This window comes from Cetorhinus maximus, unplaced genomic scaffold, assembly GCF_964194155.1.
Source record: "Cetorhinus maximus unplaced genomic scaffold, sCetMax3.hap1.1 HAP1_SCAFFOLD_45, whole genome shotgun sequence".
NCBI classification, from domain to species: Eukaryota; Metazoa; Chordata; class Chondrichthyes; order Lamniformes; family Cetorhinidae; genus Cetorhinus; species Cetorhinus maximus.
This window is the reverse complement of record NW_027596100.1, coordinates 850,629-861,777: the sequence shown is the minus strand read 5'-3', so window position 1 is coordinate 861,777 and position 11,149 is coordinate 850,629.

Below are 11,149 nucleotides of genomic sequence, written 5' to 3'. Positions count from 1 at the left end.
AAAAGTTGACGTTGTTGTTGAATTTTTTGATGTTATTAATTGTTGAGGTTTTTGTTGAATTTGTTGGTGTTTTTGAATGTTGAGGTTGTTGATGAATTTTTTGGTGTTTTTAATTGTTGAGGTTGTTGTTGAATTTGTTGGTGTTTTTGAATGTTGAGGTTGTTGTTGAATTTTATGGTGTTTTTCATTGTTGTGGCTGTTGTTGTTGAATTTTTGATGTTTTTCATTGTTGAGGTTGTTGTTAAATTTGTTGGTGATTTTCAATTTTGAGGTTGTTGTTGAATTTGTTGGTGTTATCAATTTTTATTCTGTTGAACCTTTTTGTATTTTTAAAAGTTGAGGTTGTTGTTGAATTTGTTGGTGATTTTCAATATTGAGGTTGTAGTTGAATTTTTTGCTGTTTTTCCATGTTGATGTTTTTGAATTTGTTGGAGTTTTTCAAAGTTGAGGTTGTTGTTGAATATTTTGGTGTTTTTCAAAGTTGAGGTTGTAGTTGAATTTATTGGTGTATTCAATGTTTTTTTTTTAATCATTTTGTATTTATCAAAGTTATGGTTGCAGATGAATTTGTTGGTGTTTCTCAATGTTGAGGTTGTTGAATTTTTTGGTGTTTTTCAAAATTGAGGTTGTTGTTGAATTTTTTGGTGTTTTTCTTTGTTGAGTTTTTTGTTGAATTTGTTGTTGTTTTTGAATGTTGAGGTTGTTGTTGAATTTTTTGTTGTTATTCATTGTTGAAGTTGTTGTTCAATTTGTTGGTGATTTTCAATGTTGAGGTTGTTGTTCAAATTTTTTGGTGTTTTTCATTGTTGAGGTTGCTGTTGAAATTGTTGGAGTGTTTCAATGTTGAGGTTGTTGTTGAATCTTTTTGTATTTTTCAAAGTTGAGGTTCCAGTTGAATTTGTTGCTGTTTCTCAATGTTGAGGTTGACGAATTTTTTGGTGTTTTTCAAAGTTGAGGTTGTTGTTGAATTTGTTGGTGTTTCTCATTGTTGAGGTTATTGTTGAATTTGTTGGTTATTTTCAATATTGAGGTTGTCGTTGAATTTGTTGGTATTTTTCCATGTTGAGGTTTTTGAATTTGTTGGTGTTTTTCAAAGTTGAGGTTGTTGTTGAATTTTTTGGTGATTTTCAATATTGAGGATGTTGTTGAATTTATTGGTGTATTCAATGTTTTTTTTTGTATCATTTTGTATTTTTCAAAGTTGAGGTTCCAGTTGAATTTCTTGGTGTTTTTCAATGTTGAGGTTGTTGAAGTTGTTGGTGTTTTTCAAATTTGAGGTTGTTGTTGAACTTTTTGGTGTTTTTCATTGTTGAGGTTTTTGTTGAATTTTTTGTTGCTTTTGAATGTTGAGGTTGTTGATGTATTTTTTTGGTGTGTTTCATTGCTGAGGTTATTGTTGAATTTGTTGGTGATTTTCAATGTTGAGGTTGTTGTTGAATTTATTGGTGTTTTCAATGTTTTTATTTGAATCTTTTTGTATTTTTCAAAGTTGAGGTTCCAGTTGAATTTGTTGCTGTTTCTCAATGTTGAGGTTGTTGAATTTTTTGGTGTTTTTCAAAGTTTAGGTTGTTGTTGAAATTTTTGGTATTTTTCATTGTTGAGGTTTTTGTTGAATTTGTTGGTGATTCTCAATGTTGAGGTTGTTGAATTTATTGGTGTTTTTCATTGTTGAGGTTTTTGTTGAATTTGTTGGTGATTTTCAATGTTGAGGTTGTTGTTGAATCTTTTGGTGTTTTTCATTGTTGAGGATTCTATTGAATTTGTTGGTGTTTTTGAATGTTGAGGTTGTTGATGAATTTTTTGGTGTTTTTCTTTTTTGAGGTTTTTGTTGAATTTGTTGGTGTTTTTCATTGTTGAGGTTGTTGTTCAATTTGTTGGTGTTTTTCCATGTTGATGTTTTTGAATTTGTTGTTGTTTTTCAAAGTTGAAGTTGTTGTTGAACTTGTTGGTGAATTTCAATGTTGAGTTTGTTGTTGAATTTTTTGGTGTTTTTCATTGTTGAAGTTGTTGTTGAAATTGTTGGTGTTTTTCAATGATGAGGTTGTTGTTGAATTTTTTGGTGTTTTTCACTGTTGAGGTTGTTGTTGAATTTGTGGTGATTTTCAATATTGAAGTTGTGCTTTAATTTGTTGGTGTTTTTCCATGTTGAGGTTTTTGAATTTTTTGGTGTTTTTCATTGTTGAGGTTTTTGTTGAATTTTTTGGATTTTTTGAATGTTGAAGATGTTGATGAAGTTTTTGGTCTGTTTCATTGTTGAGGTTTTTGTTGAATTTGTTGGTGATTTTCAATGTTGAGATTGTTGTTGAATTTTATGGTGTTTTTCATTGTTGAGGTTTCTGTTGAATTTGCTGGTGTTTTTGAATGTTGAGGTTATTGATGAATTTTTAGGTGATTTTCATTGATGAGGTTTTTGTTGAATTTGCTGTTGTTTTTCATTGTTGAGGTTGTTGTTGAATTTGTTGGTGATTTGCAATGTTGTTGTTGTGGTTGAATTTATTGGTGTTTTTCCATGTTGAGGTTTTTGAATTTGTTGGTGTTTTTCAAAGTTGAGGTTGTTGTTGAATTTTTTGGTGATTTTAAATATTGAGGATGTTGTTGAATTTATTGTTGTATTCAATCTTTTTTTTGTATAATTTTGTATTTTACAAAGTTGAGGTTCCAGTTGAATTTCTTGGTGTTTTTCAATGTTGATGTTGTTGATGTTGTTGGTGTTTTTCAAATTTGAGGTTGTTGTTGAATTTTTTGGTGTTTTTCATTCTTGAGGTTTCTGTTGAATTTTTTGGTGTTTTTGAATGTTGAGGTTGTTGATGAATTTTTTTGGTGTTTTTCAAAGTTGAGGTTGATGTTGAATTTGTTATGATTTTCAATGTTGAGGTTGTTGTTGAATTTATTGGTGTATTCAAAGTTTTTATTTGAATCTTTTTGTATTTTTCAAAGTTGTGGTTGATGAATTTGTTGCTGTTTATCAATGTTGAGGTTGTTGAATTATTTGGTGTTTTTCAAAGTTGAGGTTGTTGTTGAATTTGTTGGTGTTTTTCATTGTTGAGGTTATTGTTGAATTGTTTGGTGATTTTCAAAGTTGAGGTTGTTGAATTTATTGGTGTTATCCATTGTTGAGGTTTTTATTGAATTTGTTGGTGATTTTGAATGTTGTGGTTGTTGTTGAATTTTTTGGTGTTTTTCATTGTTGAGGATTCTGTTGAATTTGAAGGTGTTTTTGAATGTTGAGTTTGTTGATGAATTTTTCGGTGTTTTACTTTGTTGAGGTTTTTGTTGAATTTGTTGGTGTATTTCATTGTTGATGTTGTTGTTCAATTTGTTGGTGTTTTTCCATGTTGAGGTTTTTGAATTTGTTGTTGTTTTTCAAAGTAGAGGTTGTTGTTGAATTTGTTGGTGATTTTCAATTTTGAGTTTGTTGTTGAATTTTTGGTGCTTTTCAAAGCTGCGTTTGTCATTGAATTTGTTGGTGTTTTTCAATGTTGAAGTTGTTGAATTTGTTGGTATTTTTCAATGTTGAGGTTGTTGTTGAACTTTTTGATGTTTTAAATTGTTGAGGTTTTTGTTGAATTTGTTGGTGTTTTTGAATGTTGAGGTTGTTGATGAATTTTTTGGTGTTTTTCATTGTTGAGGTTGTTGTTGAATTTGTTGGTGTTTTTGAATGTTGAGGTTGTTGTTGAATTTTATGATGTTTTTCATTGTTGTGGCTGTTGTTGTTGAATTTTTGATGTTTTTCATTGTTGAGGTTGTTGTTAAATTTGTTGGTGATTTTCAATTTTGAGGTTGTTGTTGAATTTGTTGGTCTTATCAATTTTTATTCTGTTGAACCTTTTTGTATTTTTAAAAGTTGAGGTTGTTGTTGAATTTGTTGGTGATTTTCAATATTGAGGTTGTAGTTGAATTTTTTGCTGTTTTTCCATGTTGATGTTTTTGAATTTGTTGGAGTTTTTCAAAGTTGAGGTTGTTGTTGAATATTTTGGTGTTTTTCAATGTTGAGGTTGTAGTTGAATTTATTGGTGTATTCAATTTTTTTTTTAATCATTTTGTATTTATCAAAGTTGTGGTTGCAGATGAATTTGTTGGTGTTTCTCAATGTTGAGGTTGTTGAATTCTTTGGTGTTTTTCAAAATTGAGGTTGTTGTTGAATTTTTTGGTGTTTTTCTTTGCTAAGTTTTTTGTTGAATTTGTTGTTGTTTTTGAATGTTGAGGTTGTTGTTGAATTTTTTGATGTTATTCATTGTTGAAGATGTTGTTCAATTTGTTGGTGATTTTCAATTTTGAGGTTGTTGTTGAATTTGTTGGTGTTTCTCATTGTTGAGGTTATTGTTGAATTTGATGGTTATTTTCAATATTGAGGTTTTCGTTGAATTTGTTGGTATTTTTCCATGTTGAGGTTTTTGAATTTGTTGCTGTTTTTCAAAGTTGAGGTTGTTGTTGAATTTTTTGGTGATTTTCAATATTGAGGATGTTGTTGAATTTATTGGTGTATTCAATGTTTTTTTTTGTATCATTTTGTATTTTTCAAAGTTGAGGTTCCAGTTGAATTTCTTGGTGTTTTTCAATGTTGAGGTTGTTGAAGTTGTTGGTGTTTTTCAAATTTGAGGTTGTTGTTGAACTTTTTGGTGTTTTTCATTGTTGAGGTTTTTGTTGAATTTCTTGGTGCTTTTGAATGTTGAGGTTGTTGATGTATTTTTTTGGTGTATTCAATGTTTTTATTTGAATCTTTTTGTATTTTTCAAAGTTGAGGTTCCAGTTGAATTTGTTGCTGTTTCTCAATGTTGAGGTTGTTGAATTTTTTGGTGTTTTTCAAAGTTGAGGTTGTTGTTGAAATTTTTGGTATTTTTCATTGTTGAGGTTTTTGTTGAATTTGTTGGTGATTCTCAATGTTGAGGTTGTTGAATTTATTGGTGTTTTTCATTGTTGAGGTTTTTGTTGAATTTGTTGGTGATTTTCAATGTTGAGGTTGTTGTTGAATCTTTTGGTGTTTTTCATTGTTGAGGATTCTGTTGAATTTGTTGGTGTTTTTGAATGTTGAGGTTGTTGATGAATTTTTTGGTGTTTTTCTTTGTTGAGGTTTTTGTTGAATTTGTTGGTGTTTTTTAATTGTTGAGGTTGTTGTTCAATTTGTTGGTGTTTTTCCATGTTGATGTTTTTGAATTTGTTGTTGTTTTTCAAAGTTGAGGTTGTTGTTGAACTTTTTGTTGAATTTCAATGTTGAGTTTGTTGTTGAATTTTTTGGTGTTTTTCATTGTTGAAGTTGTTGTTGAAATTGTTGGTGTTTTTCAATGTTGAGGTTGTTGTTGAAATTGTTGGTGTTTTTCAATGTTGAGGTTGTTGTTGAATTTTTTGGTGTTTTTCACTGTTGAGGTTATTGATGAATTTTTTGGTGATTTTCATTGATGAGGTTTTTGTTGAATTTGTTGTTGTTTTTCATTGTTGAGGTTGTTGTTGAATTTTTAGGTGATTTGCAATGTTGTTGTGGTCGTTGAATTTATTGGTGTTTTTCCATGTTGAAGTTTTTGAATTTGTTGGTGACTTTCAATGTTGAGGTTGTTGTTGAATTTATTGGTGTATTCAATGTTTCTTTTTGAATCTTTTTGATATTTTTCAAAGTTGAGGTTGCAATTGAATTTGTTTCTGTTTCTCAATGTTGAGGTTGGTGAATTTATTGGTCTTTTTCAAAGTTGAGGATGTTGTTGAATTTTTTGATGTTTTTCATTGCTGAGTTTGTTGTTGAATTTGTTGGTGATTTTCAATGTTGAGGTTGTTCAATTTATTGGTGTTATCAATGATTTTTATTGATCTTTTTTGTATTTTTCAAAGTCTTTTTGCAGTTGATTTTGTTGGTGTTTTTCAATGTTGATGTTGTTGAAGTTGTTTGTGTTTTGCAAAGTTGAGGTTGTTGTTGAATTTTTTGGTGTTTTTCACTGTTGAGGTTGTTGTTGAATTTTTTGGTGATTTTCAATATTGAAGTTGTGCTTTAATTTGTTGGTGTTTTTCCATGTTGAGGTTTTTGAATTTTTTGGTGTTTTTCATTGTTGAGGATTTTGTTGAATTTTTTGGATTTTTTGAATGTTGAAGATGTTGATGAATTTTTTGGTCTGTTTCATTGTTGAGGTTTTTGTTGAATTTGTTGGTGATTTTCAATGTTGAGGTTGTTATTGAATTTTATGGTGATTTTCATTGTTGAGGTTTCTGTTGAATTTGCTGGTGTTTTTGAATGTTGAGGTTATTAATGAATTTTTTGGTGATTTTCATTGATGAGGTTTTTTTTTGAATTTGTTGTTGTTTTTCATTGTTGAGGTTGTTGTTGAATTTGTTGGTGATTTGCAATGTTGTTGTTGTCGTTGAATATGTTGGTGTTTTTCCATGTTGAGGTTTTTGAATTTGTTGGTGACTTTCAAAGTTGAGGTTGATGTTGAATTTGTTGGTGATTTTCAATGTTGAGGTTGTTGAATTTATTGGTGTTAGCAATGATTTTTAGTGATCTTTTTTGTATTTTACAAAGTTGAGGTTGCAGTTGAATTTGTTGGTGTTTTTCAATATTGAGGTTGTTGAAGTTGTTGGTGTTATTCAAAGTTGAGGTTGTTGTTGAATTTTTTGGTGTTTTTCAATGTTGCGGTTTATGTTGAATTTTTGGGTATTTTTAAATGTTGAGGTTGTTGCTGAATTTATTGGTGTATTCAATGTTTTTATTTGAATCTTTTTGAATTTTTCAAAGTTGAGGTTGCAGTTGAATTTGTTGCTGTTTCTCAATGTTGAGGTTGGTGAATTTATTGGTGTTTTTCAAAGTTGAGATTGTTGTTGAATTTTTTGGTGTTTTTCATTGTTGAGGTTTTTGTTGAATTATTTGGTGTTTTCGAATGTTGAGGTTGTTGATGAATTTTTTGGTGTTTTCCATTGTTGAGGTTTTTGATGAATTTGTTGGTGATTTTCAATGTTGAGGTTGTGGTTGAATTTGTTGGTCTTTTTCCATGTTGAGGTTTTTGAATTTGTTGGTGTTTTTCAAAGTTGAGGTTGATGTTGAATTTGTTGATGATTTTCAATGTTGTGGTTGTTGTTGAATTTATTGGTGTATTCAATGTTTTTATTTGAATCTTTTTGTATTTTTCAAAGTTGAGGTTGCAGTTGAATTTGTTGCTGTTTCGCATTGTTGAGGTTGTTGAATTTTTTGATGTTATTCAAAGTTGAGGTTGATGTTTTACTTTTTGATGTTTTTCATTGCTGAGGTTCTTGTTGCATTTGTTGGTGATTTTCAATGTTGAGGTTGTTGAATTTATTGGTGTTATCAATGGTTTTTATTGATCTTTTTTGTCTTTTTCAAAGTTGAATTTGCAGTTGAATTTGTTGGTGTTTTTCAATGTTGATATTGTTGAAGATGGTTGTGTTTTGCATAGTTGAGGTTGTTGTTGAATTTTTTGGTGTTTTTCACTGTTGAGGTTGTTGTTGAATTTGTTGGTGATTTTCAATATTGAAGTTGTGCTTGAATTTGTTGGTGTTTTTCCATGTTGAGGTTTATGATTTTTTTGGTGTTTTTCATTGTTGAGGTTCTGTTGAATTTTTTGGATTTTTTGAATGTTGGGGATGTTGATGAATTTTTTGGTCTGTTTCATTGTTGAGGTTTTTGTTGAATTTGTTGGTGATTTTCAATGTTGAGGTTGTTTTTGAATCTTATGGTGTTTTTCATTGTTGAGGTTTCTGTTGTTCTAATTTGCTGGTGTTTTTGAATGTTGATGTTGTTGATGAATTTTTTGGTGTTTTTCCATGTTGAGGATTTTGAGTTTGTTGGTGACTTTCAAAGTTGAGGTTGATGTTGAATTTGTTGGTGATTTTCAATGTTGAGGTTGTTGTTGAATTTATTGGTGTATTCAATGTTTCTTTCTGAATCTTTTTGATATTTTTCAAAGTTGAGGTTGCAGTTGAATTTGTTGCTGTTTGTCAATGTTGAGGTTGGTCAATTTATTGGTGTTTTTCAAAGTTGAGGTTGTTGTTGAATTTTTTGATGTTTTTCATTGCTGAGGTTGTTGTTGAATTTGTTGTTGATTTTCAATGTTGAGGTTTTTGAAATTATTGGTGTTATCAATGATTTTTATTGATCTTTTTTGTATTTTACAGAGTTGAGGTTGCAGTTGAATCTGTTGATGTTTTTCAATGTTGAGGTTGTTGAAGTTGTTGGTGTTTTTCAATGTTGAGGTTGTTGTTGACTTTTTTGCTGTTTTTCATTGTTGAGGTTTTTGTTGAATTTTTTGGTGTTTTTCAATGTTGAGGTTGTTGTTGAATTTTTTGCTGTTTTTCATTGTTGAGGTTTTTGTTGAATTTGTTGGTGTTTTTCAATGTTGAGGTTGTTGATGAATTTTTTGGCGTTTTTCATTGTTGAGGTTGTTGTTGAACTTGCTGGAGTTTTTCAATGTTGAGGTTGTTGTTGAATTTATTGGTGTATTCAATGTTTTTTTTTTAATCTTTTTGTATTTTTCAAAGTTGTGGTCGCAGTTCAATTTGTTGCTGTTTCTCAATGTTGAGCTTGTTGAATTTTTTGGTTTTTTCAAAGTTGAGGTTGTTGTTACATTTTTTGATGTTTTTCATTGCTGAGGTTGTTGTTGAATTTGTTGGTGATTTTCACTGTTGAGGTTGTTGAATTTATTGGCGTTTTCAATGGTTTTTTTTTTTGTATTTCTCAAAGTTGAGGTTGCAGTTGAATTTGTTGGTGTTTGTCAATGTTGAGGTTGTTGAAGTTGTTGGTGTTTTTCATTGTTGTGGTTGTTGTTGTTGAATTTTTGATGTTTTTCTATTGTGAGGTTGTTGTTAAATTTGTTGGTGATTTTCAATTTTGAGGTTGTTGTTGAATTTGTTGGTGTTATCAATTTTTATTTTGTTGATCCTTTTTGTATTTTTCAAAGTTGAGGTTGTTGTTGAATTTTTTGATATTTTTCATTGCTGAGGTTGTTGTTGAATTTGTTGGTGTTTTTCAATGTTGAATTTGTTGAATCTGTTGGTGTTTTTCAAAGAAGCGTTTGTTATTGAATTTGTTGATTTATTTGAATGTTGAGGTTTCTAAATCTGTTGGTGTTTTTCAAATTGAGGTTGTTGTTGAATTTTTTTGGTGTTTTTCATAGTTGAGGTTGTAAATGAATTTGTTGGTGTTTTTCCATGTTGAGGTTTTAGAATTTGTTGGTGTTTTTCAAAGTTGAGGTTGTTCTTGAATTTTTTGGTGATTTTCAATATTGAGGTTGCTGTTCAATTTATTGGCGTATTCAATTTTTTTTGGAATCTTTTTGTATTTTTCAAAGTTGAGGTTGCAGTTGAATTTGTTGCTGTTTCTCAATGTTGAGGTTGTTGAATTTTTTGGTGTTGTTCAAAGTTGAGGTTGTTGTTGAATTTTTTGGTGTTTTTCATTGCAGAGGTTGTTGTTGAATTTGTTTATGATTTTCAATGTTGAGCTTGTTGAATTTATTGGTGTTATCAATGGATTTTTTTGATCTTTTTTGTATTTTTCAAAGTTGAGGCTGCAGTTGAATTTGTTGGTGTTTTTCAATGTTGAGATTGTTGAAGTTGTTGGTGTTTTTCAAAGTTGAGGTTGTTGTTTGAATTTTTTGGTGTTTTTCATTGTTGAGGTTTTTGTTGAATTTTTTGATGTTTTTGAATGTTGAGGTTGTTGATGATTTTTTGTGGTGTTTTTCATTGTAGAGGTTTTTGTTGAATTTGTTGGTGATTGTCAATGTTGAGGTTGTTGTTGAATTTATTGCTGTATGCAATGTTTTTATTTGAATCTTTTTGCATTTTTCAAAGTTGAGTTTGCAGTTGAATTTGTTGCTGTTTCTCAATGTTGAGGTTGTTGAATTTTTTGGTGTTTTTCAAACTTGAGTTTGTTGTTTAATTTTTTGATGTTTTTCATTGCTGAGGTTGTTGTTGAATTTGTTGGTGTTTTTCAATGTTGAGGTTGTTGAAGATGTTGGTGTTTTTCAAAGTTGAGGTTGTTGTTGACTTTTTTGCTGTTTTTCATTGTTGAGGTTTTTGTTGAATTTTTTGGTGTTTTTCAATGTTGAGGTTGTTGATGAATTTTTTGGCGTTTTTCATTGTTGAGGTTGTTGTTGAACTTGCTGGAGTTTATCAATGTTGAGGTTGTTGTTGAATTTATTGGTGTATTCAATGTTTTTTTTTTAATCTTTTTGTATTTTTCAAAGTTGTGGTCGCAGTTGAATTTCTTGCTGTTTCTCATTGTTGAGCTTGATGAATTTTTTGGTTTTTTTCAAAGTTGAGGTTGTTGTTAAATTTTTTGATGTTTTTCATTGCTGAGGTTGTTGTTGAATTTGTTGGTGATTTTCACTGTTGAGGTTGTTGAATTTATTGGCGTTTTCAATGGTTTTTTTTTGTTTTTTTTTGTATTTCTCAAAGTTGAGGTTGCAGTTGAATTTGTTGGTGTTTGTCAATGTTGAGGTTGTTGAAGTTGTTGGTGTTTTTCAAAGTTGAGGTTGTTGTTGAATTTTTTGGTGTTTTTCATTGTTGAGGTTTATGTTGAATTATTTGGTGTTTTTGAATGTTGAGGTTGTTGATGAATTTTTTAGTGTTTTTCATTGTTGAGGTTTTTGTTGAATTTGTTGGTGATTTTCAATGTTGAGTTTGTTGTTGAATTTTTTGGTGTTTTTCATTGTTGAGGTTGTTGTTGAAATTGTTGGAGTTTTTCAATGTTGAGGTTGTTGGTGAATTTTTTGGTGATTTTCAATGTTGAGTTTGTTGTTGTATTTGTTGGTGTTTTTCAATGTTGAGGATATTGAATTTGCTGGTATTTTTCAAAGTTGACATTTTTGATGAATTTTTTGGTGTTTTTAATTGTTGAGGTTTTTGTTGAATATGTTGGTGTTTTTGAATGTTGAGGTTGCTGATGAATTTTTTGGTGTTTTTCATTGTTCAGGTTTTTGTTGATTTTGTTGGTGTTTTTCAATGTTGAGGTTGTTGAAGTTGTTGGTGTTTTTCAAAGTTAAGGTTGTTGTTGAATTTTTTGGTGTTTTTCATTGTTGAGGTTTTTGTTGAAATATTTGGTGTTTTTGAATCTTGAGGTTGTTGATGAATTTTTTGGTGTTTTTCATTGTTGATGTTTTTGTTGAATTTGTTTGTGTTTGTCACTGTTGAGGTTGTTGTTGAATTTGTTGGTGAC